Source organism: Diabrotica undecimpunctata, unplaced genomic scaffold (genome assembly GCF_040954645.1).
Source record: "Diabrotica undecimpunctata isolate CICGRU unplaced genomic scaffold, icDiaUnde3 ctg00001754.1, whole genome shotgun sequence".
Lineage (NCBI taxonomy): Eukaryota > Metazoa > Arthropoda > Insecta > Coleoptera > Chrysomelidae > Diabrotica > Diabrotica undecimpunctata.
In genome coordinates this window covers 1-12,873 of record NW_027312711.1, presented here as the reverse complement: position 1 = coordinate 12,873, position 12,873 = coordinate 1, and the positions used below count along the sequence as shown (strand labels likewise).

The 12,873-nt window shown below is 31.1% G+C and overlaps 1 long non-coding RNA gene across 1 annotated transcript; it reads right to left on the bottom strand.

The window, feature by feature from the left end:
- Positions 1-406: 406 nt before the first annotated feature.
- On the bottom strand, positions 407-3,097 carry LOC140431708 (uncharacterized). Its single transcript, XR_011949712.1, has 3 exons — positions 2,748-3,097; positions 2,303-2,368; positions 407-540 (listed from the first exon to the last, which is right to left on the bottom strand). It is a non-coding gene; the product is annotated as an uncharacterized lncRNA (long non-coding RNA).
- Between the last annotated feature and the right edge of the window lie 9,776 nt (positions 3,098-12,873).

The window sequence follows — 12,873 nt, the reverse complement described above, 5'->3', positions numbered from 1 at the left end:
AAGTTCGGAATCGGGAACTAAAAATTTAGCGGCAAATTCAAAATGTAGGTTCTGAATTTAAGGCGGGAAATTCAAAAAGGATATACTGAATTTTAGGCGGGAAATTCAAAAAATAAATTTCTGAATTTTAGGCGGGAAATTCAAAATATTCCGAATATTATATAGAAAACAAATATAGTCATAAAATAATAAATAAAAACTTATTCTATGCCAAAATATATTCTCTGTCCAAAAATGTAGTATACACTTATGCAATTTTGTATACCATAAATGTATAACATATCAGATAGAGACATATGTTTTGGCACAGGAAAAGTTTTTATTTATTATTTTGTGACTATATCTGTTTTCCATTACATTAAAACATCAACATAAAAAACAGATATTCTTAAAAATTTATTTATTTCTGTAATTTATAAAATTTGAGGAATCACAGATATAATAAATTATAAAGATCGTCATCACTGCCATTGTGGTGGTCTTCACCTGTATCCACGAAACTAGGCTCCATTCTGAACTTAACCATCTATTCACTGCAACCTGCAAAATGATATATGGAATTACACACAAGCAGCAACCGAAATAAGTAAGCCCTACCTGCGGAGACTTGCATACCCATATGGACATTCAGGCATACAATTCATTGAGGTGAGAAAGATTGGTCCTAGTAAATTAGGGACCACTCCTTCGAGCCCCAATGCTCCCCAGGCTTTCCTCACCCTCCCCCCATACCACGCTGATGTGCTATGGGAGGCTAGTTTCATCTATATATTTACTGAATAGTGCAGAGCAGCATGAGGCTCTTTAGTCTTGCTATGCTATTTGTATGTTTGTGTGTATATATATATATATATATATATATATATATATATATATATATATATATATATATATATATATGTGTGTGTGTGTGTGTGTGTGTGTGTGTGTGTGTGTGTGTGTATATGTTAGAGATTTATTATGTATCTAATGTATTTTACACACAAACATATATAAATAAAAAATAAACTATGTTTATGAGTAAAATATGTGCCCATGTATAATTAAAGTAAAATATGTACCTATGTACTACAATGGCGAGTGAAATATCTCATTCATTTACAATTAAAATGTTTTGAAAACCTTTGTAAACAAAGAGTAAGTAACATTCTTTCCAGAACTTACATCAAAGGAGAATTTTTAAATACACAGTGTTCACAAATTATATGCAATTTCTTTGAATTTCATGAATTTGTAACTAAGTATAATTAAAGTAAAATATGTAACTATGTATAATAAAAGGAAAATATGTGATTATGTATAATTAAAGTAAAATATGACTCTGAGATAGCGCGTATGGGGAGCGAGACAAGGACATAGCATTTCTCCCAAACTGTTCACCCTTGTTCTATAAGACAAGGTAGATACAGATGAAAGCAATTGTGAAAGACCTAGATTCAGGAGCAGATGGAAAATGTTTGATGATGAAGATATATGTAAAACAATAAAAAGAATTTTAAAGATTCCATATGAGTCCAGTAAATAGAAAACACAATTTTATTCGTTTACAACAAAATGGAAATATGAAACTGTAAACAAGAATGAATAACATACAAATTGTACAGTTTTATACTGGAAATAATTTAATTACACTTATGACCTGTACTTACAAAATTGTTTTCTCCTACTTTCATATTTTCTGTGAGCTACTAATTTCATAGGATCTATCATAGTGTAGTCTGGTTTATTTTTAAGTAAGTTAATAAACTTCTGGTCTCTGCCATTTACAATTGCATTTACACTTTTACACCACATATACAGAGAAAGTCTAACAATAAATTTACATATATTTATACCTGTATTTGAATGGATTTTACAGTTGAATGGTGAAAAATTTAAACAATTCAATTTCAATGAAATCTGTATCCTCTTTCTTTACTCTAAATAACATATTATATTTACATTGCTCACAGGAAACCTTCAATACTTTCTTTGCTACATATCCTGCAACATAGGTTACAGTACACCTTCCCACCTGAGTTCTCATAACATTTGAAACTGAAAGAGGAAGTGAAACATTCACTTCAGGTGCCAAAGGTTTACAACCTGGTAATACCTCACCTGTTAAAAAAAACCTAATGCATCTAATGCTCCCTCACTAACATCATTTTCACAATTGCTTTCAGGTGAATGAAAAGATATAAAATTATTTATAAGCAAAGCTTTGAAAGTGGTTATAGCATCTGGCACACTTACTGAATGAAAAATGTAAAGACATATTTTTATAATATATTACCAAAGAATATAGAATATTTGATATTACCATGTACGTCAATAAACCTTATAGTTTGAGTTTCTTCTTCTTCAATATCTGCTGCATTCTGAGAGCCTGAAATTTAAATACAATATTTTAACAGAACATAACCAATAAATAAATCTGTTGGACTAATAAATAAACAAGTACTAGATATCTTAATCTTTATCATCATCAGAAATGAACCCAAATAATATGTTGCCCAGAAGGCCCATCAAAATTTATAATAATTAACTACAATTAATATTCATAATACTTATATTAAAAATCAAAGTCATATTTGCGGAATACAATTAAGTACAATTAGATTTATAAGTTTTGATGATTTTAAAATATATAAGTAAGATTCATATGATAGGATTAACATTAATTTAAACAATAACAGTTTAAACATACAAAATATTATTTAATTTAAGTTTGCTAACAAACATTTGCTATGCGGTACAGTGCTTACCTATTGCTGGTAAAAATCCACTTTATCTTCGTCTGTAAAATGTCTAGAGCAAACACGAAATTTATTGTAAACAGTAAGAGGTGTATAATTGTTTAATACTCCTCTCTTAATTACTTTCAACCATTCCAACGTGTCCATTTCATTTTTCGGATTTGGAAAACGAAATCTACTGCTTGTGTGGTCCTTACAACCAGGAACACAACATGGTTGGCTTTTTCTTTTCTTTTATTTTGTTCCATTTTAACGATCAACAATCATCAACAATCAATAAGATGATTACAACAAAGACAAAACAAAATAAAATTCAACTTGCAATATTTCAATGGCGTACAATACAAATAATACAATACCAACAGACCAACACAACACCAACCTTCATTCTTCAACTTCAATTCTTCCACGGCACATGCGTCTCATACCCCCACCTAGAGTGACTGTAGCGCCGCCGCCATTACGTACGACTGGAATCGTCCAAACAAACTTCCCCGCTGCCCTATCTCTCTTGCACTACTATTTCTTTTTATGTACTATGTACTAACCTTGAGTACATGGGCACAGCCATAGCAGAGGTGGCAGAGATCTGTGGCCATAGGCACGGTTCGTAGACTTACTACGGTTGCCTCTTCCGACTGGGGTGGGGATGCTTGAGTTAAGTCACCAGAGTACAGTTTCGGGCTTAATGTTCATTGGTTAGGCGGAAGAGGCAACCGTAGTAAGTCTACGAACCGTGGGCCATAGGTTCCATCCATGGTACAATGAATACACAAGGTATGATACATAATGTTCCAAAATCGGTTCGCTTTCGCGCATGACGTAGTCAAGATCGCTTATTCCCGCAACATTTGAATGTAGTATAGGAAAGACTTTTAATTTTAAGTTTTTTTATATAATTTGGCTAATTTAATTATAGTAATTATAAAGAGATGATAAAATTATGTTATTATAATATTTATCCTTTATAAAACATAGATCCTTCCATAGATCCTTTATAAGACAAGTTTTAATTATCTTTTATTACACGTAGGTACAGGTTAATTAACTTATACTCCAGAGTTCGATATTTCAGATGTTTAAAAAGATACAGAAAAGTGGTAATGGAGGTACACAAAATTTGTACGTATATATACCTACTGAACTAAACACAAAATCAAAATAAATAATGACAAAGTCAACTTTATTTATATCGAATGAGCTAGCTGGCCATCGAATATGAGTGTAGTGAGGGCACACAATATTGCACAACATTTAAAATGACATTTTTGTAATATTCACACATAAAACTATCTTGGTATTGTTTATAATAATGATAACATTGTATATTTTAATAATGATAACATGATTTAACAAAGAAAAATATGTTATTTTGGAAGATGCTAAATTGATTTCCTGCGAAACAGTTCTTATTGCAAATTGCATAGCAGGCTGAGGCTAATTTCTTACTTAACAAATCGATATGAAGAAACCATTAAGGTTTCATGACTAATAATTAATAAAAATAAAGATTTAGACTTACGTCGTTGACCTAGAAGTAGTAAAAAGCTGCTCAACATACTTTTTGGATTCTCTGTGTTCGCCTCCTTGTACGCGTTTCTTTTGGTTGGTTAAAAGTGTAGCCGATGTTGATTTAGGCAAATAAAGACTAGGTACTGTCTCAGGTTTGAGTTTTAGACCCTTTTTAGAAACGTAATTTAAAAGTTCCTGTTGTAGATTTCGTTGGTAATCTTCAGTTTTAAAATGTGTATAATAAATTCTTGCAGTATTACAATTAAAATTATCCTATCTACAACAAGATATAATCCACAGTTTTCTGGTCACGCTATCTTTAGGAAATGTATGAAACCTAAAGATTTTATCTTCATTGTCACTATTGCAACAAGCAATTGCACAGCGTACTTTGAAAAAGGTACAAAACCAGATATACAAAGGCAAATTAAAACTTTCAGTTTTACAAAAAATACTATACAGTATAAATAAATAGTAACTAAACACCATTTGTATAAAGACACATATATAAGCATATATCTAAATTATTTTTCTATTATAAAATAGATGACTCAGTCAGTATTGAGATACTTTAAAATATATTTATTATCTCATAACTTGCAATTTGCCATAGATACGCATTGATAACCGACATTATTGTTGAACTTTTGTTTTTATACAAGCTTTCTGTCTTGCCGGTGTAAAGTCGTCTGAAGTCGATATTTATTGTGTTTTGCGTTTGAACTAATTTGTGTCTTATTTTCATATTATTATATTGTTTGATAAGTAAATTTTGCATATAATAATCGGTAGGTTATAGTAATGTGTATATTTTTTATTTTACTAAATTTCATTATAACTCATCTAAAATACCATATTGAATTGTAAAACAGATTTTTCTCTATTGTACTCTATTTTGTTTTTATTTCAGTAAAACTGCTTGGAAGTGAGTGACAGTGAATCATAATAAGCAAATCTACTACTATTTACCTATTCACAGTATTTCCTCTGCAGAAAATTTTTAAATTTCAAGGGATTTACATACAAAAAGAGTACTTATATTATTAGTATATGTATGAAAACAAAAATAAATATTTTGCCTGAATCTCTAGGAGAAGTAAAGGTTTTACGCTACTGAAAATATATTTTTTATTCAATTATAACCAAAACAAAACATTTAAAAAAAAAATTAGATCACTTTTTAACCATAATTTCAAAATTAATGTGTACGTTAAGCTGTAATAATGGGTTCTAGGTGGTTCAGGCGATCTTAACTACGTCACACTCCTGGGCCAGCTGTCAAATGTCATGCGCAATATCATACCTTGTGTATTCATTGTACCATGGGTTCCATCCATGATACTATGACTAACAAGATAGGATCTTCCCAGAGATATGTAAGAGAGGGGATATGACACAAACGATATTTCTGTATCTACTAAATGGGACCACTTAATTTGACAGTATGTACTCTCCAATATGGCGACGGGCAGGTCCGGATTCAAATTAATTCAAACTGTATTTACGATTTACTGTTTAGTTTGGGAATAAGCATTGAGTTAGGTTAATAATAGTTATTTGGAATAAAATTACTTTCATTTTTAGTACTCTTCAATAATAATTATAAAATTTATTACATACATAAAGTTTAAAAAAATGTACAAAACCTGTCAATGATATGGTTTAAAATTATAACATTTACATACAAGTAAAAAACCACCTTTAGCAAGTGCACTTACATAAGTTTATATACATTTAGATATGTTAGTTCCATGTACTATTAATATAAATTATATATTTATATATAATTATTTTATATATTTATATGAAAAATATAAAAATTAGTTATTGTGTATAGGTAGGTAGTTAAAGAATTGTATTAAAGACATGTCGTGTTCTTTATCCTTTTTTAACTTATTGTGGTTTCTATGGAATTGTTATATCTGCATGTAAAGATCCCTTTTCCAGTAATGCGAGCCTATGATAAGGGATATTATAGCTAGTGTCAAAGTCGCGGGATATTTTAAACGGTTGAAAATACTGCTTTTTAGCTGTTGCAACTGTCAACAATAACTAACTCAACAGGCGATTGTCGATATTCACCGGCTTTTCGTTATTTTCTGTAACATATAAAGTTTGAGACACTCATCCTATGTATAAAGCTGGTACAAAAGCTAGCTCACAATATGATGGTATATCGAGCTCTCGAATAAAAATTAGAAAAATGAAAAGGCTTTATTATATTGATGTTAACAATGTTTACAAGAATTTTTAAACAATATTTTTATTTTATTTTTTTTTTAAACAATTTGAATTCAAGAACTAGTTTTCTACTTCCGTTATTACACATTTATTATTATTACACATAAGCAAGGGCAGAGAGACCAAACACAAAGAAATTACATAAGTAACCTACCCGTAGATAATATAAATATATATATATATATATATATATATATATATATATATATATATATATAATATAAATATATATATATATATATATATATATATATATAATGTTAAGATAATAAGAAGTTGTTTATGTCAAAAAGCACGCGGTAAAGATCGCCTATAAAAATGTGTATTTGAGACATGTATACTTACAATTAATAACTAACTAAATGTTAATTGTTGTTAACATAGTTTTGTGCTAGTAATTTTAGTGAAATACCAGTGAAAATAGTAAAATTCGCCCTGATATTTGAGTTTATTAAGGATCCAATAATCTACAGCGTTGCCAGTTATTCGCTCCGTTGTTTCTTTATAGTTATGGAGGAGCTAAAGTGCGGATTTTGTGATCAGACCTGTTATTTTAAAGAGAGTAAAACTCTGTTGTTTGGATGTGCTTGTGATAACTGCGAGAAAGTATCATGTAAGGAGTGTAGCAAGATTTCCTCTCAAGAAATAAGATGTGCAATTGCTAAAACCAGAACCATTATAATATGGTGCAAAGATTGCATAAGTCAATTCTCTAATATTGATGGCCCGATTAGGAACCTAGGAAGTTCTGAACTAACCATTCCACAATTATCAGATGCCATAAAAGAAATGGTAAAATGTGAACTTAGTGAGGGTATGAAGATTTTGGAACAGAATCTTCAGGAAAAGCTTGTAATAACATCTAAAATGGTGATCGACAGCAACAAGGAGTTAGTGAAACTTTTGAGTAATACTTCGAAACTAAATCAAGTGAAACTTTTGAGTGATACTTCGAAACTAAATCAGAGCTCTTCAGAAAGCCGGGTAAACGTGGCAACTCCAACCTCCCGTCCTTCAATGACAGAGGACAATGACAGATCGAAATCAGGTGGCCAAGCAGAGAAAGTCAACGTTGCTAGCTCTTCTTCTAATTCCCACTTGCCAAAAGACCAGAAGACCTTGGTCCACAGCGAACATCTAGAAAAAGAAGAAAATGTAATCTCAGGCCAAAGCAAACATCGAGAAAAAGAAGAAATTGTAAACAAAAACAAAATAAACAACTTTGGAAATAAACATTCTGCTGATAATGACCAAGAATTTACCCTGGTACAGAGAAGAAAGGCCAGGAGAAATGACCAAAAGTTTGTTTTGGGTAAAGCGAATTTCCAAGGAGATGAAAATTTTGCTAGTTCTTTTCATAAAGTTTATTTTTATCTTGGTCGCGTAAAAATGGGTATTACGCCCACCTTTATTGAACAACATGTTAAGAAGCATTGTCCAAATATTAGGGATTTTAAGGTTGAACCGTTACCAGTTAAAGGTGAAAATATTTCTTTCAAAATAAGCATCCATCCAGATGACAAGGAAGATTTTTCGAGGCCGGATATTTGGCCTAAAGGCATCATTTTAAGAAAGTTTTGGATTAGCAATAAACGCCAGTCTGAAAATTTTCAGCAAGATCGAGGAGATCAGACCGTGATATAAGTAAAAATGACTCCTTGAAATCAAAATCAAATGTATGTGTTTACTATCTCAACACTGGGGGCATGCGAACAAAAATACAGAGTTTCCAGCAAGCTTTGAGTTGTTCCTGCTATGATATAGTAATGATTGCAGAGACTTGGTTGAATTCAGATTATTCTGATGCTGAATTGGGAGTTCCAGAGTATGAAATTTATAGATGTGATCGTGAAGTGGGGTTAAACACTCTAAAGACACGTGGAGGTGGTATATTAATCGCAGCTAAAAAGAGCCTTTCTACTCAAAAAATCATAGTTCCTCTTGTTGACTCTGACATATATCAGTTATACCTAACATTTAAAATCAAAACTCAAAATTTTGTTATTGGCTGTGTATATATACCTTCTCCATCACCTTCTCAGTCTTATTTAAGACATTGTGAAACTGTTGAATATGTTTACACTAATTTTTCAGATAGTCTGTTTGTCTTGGCAGGTGATTACAACCTGCCACAAGCTAAATGGGGCAATGATGAGTTGGGATTGACAGTGACAGGCACTGGAAATGACTCTGTAAGTATTGTAGCAAATTGCTTTAGTTTCTATAACTTTTTTCAAAAGAATGATATTTTGAACAGCAAAGGAGTCCCATTGGACCTGGTTTTTAGTAATTTGGAATCTATTAATGTTACTCCAGCAGTAGATAAAATTTTTGAGAATAGTTTAAATCACACAGCTATCAGTTTTGAACTAGTGTGTGAAGAAAATTTTGATGTTATGAATTACGAGGAATACTTTTATGATTTCAAAAATGGTGACTACTTTTCAATAAATAATTATTTAGCAAGTATAAATTGGGAGGGACTGTTTCTTAATGGTACAGTTGATAGTATGGTGGTCATTTTTTATGATATAATTTACTCACTGATAGAACACTTTGTTCCACTAAAGAAATATAAAACCTCTACCTTTCCCTCTTGGTTCTCGTCAGAGCTGCGTAATCTAATTATATGTAAAAAACAGGCCCACAAACAATTTAAAATTAGTGGTAGGCAAGATGATTATGACCGTTTTGTGGCTTTAAGAAACCAGTGTGAAATTTTAAGAGCAGACTGTCAGAAACAGTATTTAGATGGGATACAAAATAACATTTCTGATAATCCAAAATATTTTTGGTCTTATATTAAAAGCAAAAGAAATGGGTATAATATACCATCCAGAATGGTCTATAATGATAGGGTTAGCTTAAATATCAAGGACTCTGCCAATATGTTCGCAGAATATTTCTCATCTGTCTACTCAGATGAACAAAAAGATACTTTACCTTTTTTTAATTTTGACAGTTCGATTTGTTTGAGTTCTATAATACTTACAGCAACTGAGGTCTATGATACTATTGCAAATTGTAAAAACCGATTATGTGCAGGGCCGGATGGAATCCCAGCCTATTTTCTGAAAAAATGTATATGTGTACTTACAAAACCAATTTTGTTTATTTTTAACAGATCACTTGGTACTGGTAGCTTTCCCAGTCTCTGGAAGAAAAGTTTTTTAAAGCCGATTTTTAAATCGGGTGCAAGGAACGATATATCAAACTATCGAGCTGTCTGTAATCAGTCAGAGCTGCCCAAGTTGCTTGATTGTTTGGTTAGTAAGAAACTGACATGGAGTTTTAGAAGCATTTTTAATCCTGAACAATTTGGCTTTATGAGAGGGAGGTCAACAGATGCCAACCTAGTTTTGTATGTGAATCATATATACAACAGCTTTGAAGAGGGAGTCCAGGTTGACTCAATCTATACTGACTTTTCCAAAGCATTTGATCGGGTAAACCATGGGGTTCTCTTACAAAAACTAAGAGCTTTGGGTATTTTGGATCCCCTTCTTCAGTGGATTACAGAATTTGTTAGTGGCCGTACGCAGGCAGTTAACTTGGGAAGTGACACTTCAATTGAAATAACAGTTCCATCGGGCGTGCCACAAGGCTCCCATTGTGGCCCTGTTTTGTTTTGTTTGTTTCTGGTTGATTTAGTACAACAAATCAAAAATTGTAGTGTTCTTATGTTTGCTGACGATGTAAAACTGTTTAGAAAAATTCAATCCTGGAATGATGCTGCTATATTACAGGAAGATCTTAAATCGTTTTATGATTGGTGCACTTTAAACAAAATGTCACTCAATATAAACAAATGTCATAAAATGACATTCTCAAGGCAAAGAAATCCAATTGAATTTGTTTACTACATAAATAACTTGCCATTAGCCTCGAAAAATGAAGTATTAGATTTGGGAATCTGGTTAGACACCAAACTGTCATTCTCAAGCCACATCAACCAAGTAACAAATAGAGCGATGAAAGTGCTGGGATTTATCCAACGCACATCAGTGGACCTGTCTTTGTTTACATTTAGAAAACTTTATTGTGGTCTCGTTAGACCCATTCTGGAGTTTGGATCAGTTGTATGGTCCCCATCATACCACTGTTACATTCAACAGATTGAAAGAGTCCAGAATAAATTTCTGAGGGTAGCAGCCTATAAGAGTGGATACAGGAGAGAGGAATACAACTATCAGTGGGTAAGAGATAGTCTTAACTTACCAACACTTGAGTCAAGGAGGACATTGTTAGATTTATGTTTCTTACACAAAGTTATCAATGCTTTTATAGATTGTCCTCAACTCTTATCGCTTGTTAGTCTTAAAGTTCCTAGTAGAAGCAACAGACAATCAGAAATCTTTTCAGTGCCATTTCACCACACTAATTATGGTATCAATGAACCAACTACACGATTGGTCCGGAGTGCTAATAGCCTACCAAGACAAATGGATATTTTTGACTCCAAAATTAGTTTGTTTAAAAAACAACTAAAAAGTATCTTACAATAAGTTTATTGTACATCTATATTATTCTTATATGTTTGTATTATTCTGAGGTGTTTGTTATTTTAATAATTTATTGTTGTTAAGGTGTAACTTTGTAAAACTTGTGATTGTTATTTTAATAATTTATTGATTGTAAGATGTAACTTTGTAAAAATTGTAAGTAAATGGATGCCGTATATAAATAAATAAATAAATATAAATATATATATATATATATATATATATATATATATATATTACCAATTTGCAACTATAATAGAAAACGGTCCAGTCTATTTTCAAATGTGTTGTTGGTAGAAGGGGCCGAGACAATGTTATCAGTTATCATCTTGTAGAGAAGTAGCAATTATCTTGGATATGTAGCACCTGTATGAAAAAACAAAACAGTAAATATCACAATATAAATCACGATATAATATATAGATATATATATATATATATATATATATATATATATATATATATATATATATATATATATATATATGTATATATATATATATAGGTTTAGAAAATATGAGCCCCCTTAATTTAATTAATTAGTAGTTTAAGATATATCTGATATTAATTAATATACAAGTATGTAAATGGTTTGAAACTTAAGTTGACTGCATTTGAAAACATATTTAATATTAGTTTTATAAAAATGTTATTCATAAAAAGTTCTGAAACTTCATAAACCTAAAATACTATAACATATATAAAACTTCATTAGTCAAGTAGCTTTATTATAAAAAAAAACATAAATCATATTTTTAAACGCAAAAAACTGCTGTTGTTACATCAAAAAAAAATGTCAAATAGTACATATTTAAAGAATGGCCAAAACAAAAATGTGATTAATTATTAACTAGTACTTTATACAAAATATCAAGAATCTTCTAGTTGAAATCTCTTTGTTCACACCTATACAAACTTATTTATTTGCAAATGAAAGCAAGTGGAATGTACAATTGAAGTTGTATACTGTGTAATGTCCAGGTGTAATTCAGAATATTACCTATATTATTTTAATAGCCTACTTCATTTATTAATATTTATAATTATTGTTACCTGAGATTCACCAATTGTAGGGATTGCATTCTCACGCAAACGGATAACAGCTAATGAGGTCCTATCTATGGAGTCCTCCGCGAAATGTTTAGAACACAATTTACTAAATTTTGAAGGTTCCCAGTCCCCAGTTCCCACACCATTTACGAACTGTATCCAGGCATTTCTCCTTTCGACATCTTTAGGAAATTTACAACCACATAAACCAAATTAAAAAGATTACCTGTTCTTTTTACACGCGGCATCACTAAAAACGGAAGTAATACCGCCCTGTACACTGTTTACAATTTCATACTAACCTATGAAAAGATATTGCAGTGGAGATTTTCTTATTATTACGAGTGTTATTTGGACACACAATAAAAGAACACGATGTTATAATAGTTTCACTTTAAATAAACGTAAAAACCGTACAAAAATAACCTCAAAATATTTTTAAAATTAAATTTCTATGCACAGAACTACTCGACACAAACAACAATCTGTCAGATACTCACCAATATGGCGAACCGATCCCATCATCTATTTCACCGTATGTCATATTAAAGTTCTTATGGAAATCCATTGTTGCCACATCCTCAAATATGAGGAGAGCCACCTGTCAATTACTGTCACTTTTAATTTTATGTGGAATAAATTAAAACTTATTTTATTGTTTGTTTTTAAGGAACTATTTTGCGCACTCAAAGGATTGTAATCCTATGTCTACCCGCCAGTTTATTTTTTGCCTTGTGTTTGTTGTTTTCTGTTTTGTTGCCAGTGTAGTTGCTTTTTGATTTTAATTAAAGTTTTTGTGATTTCATTTAATTCCACTCTGAGATAGCGCG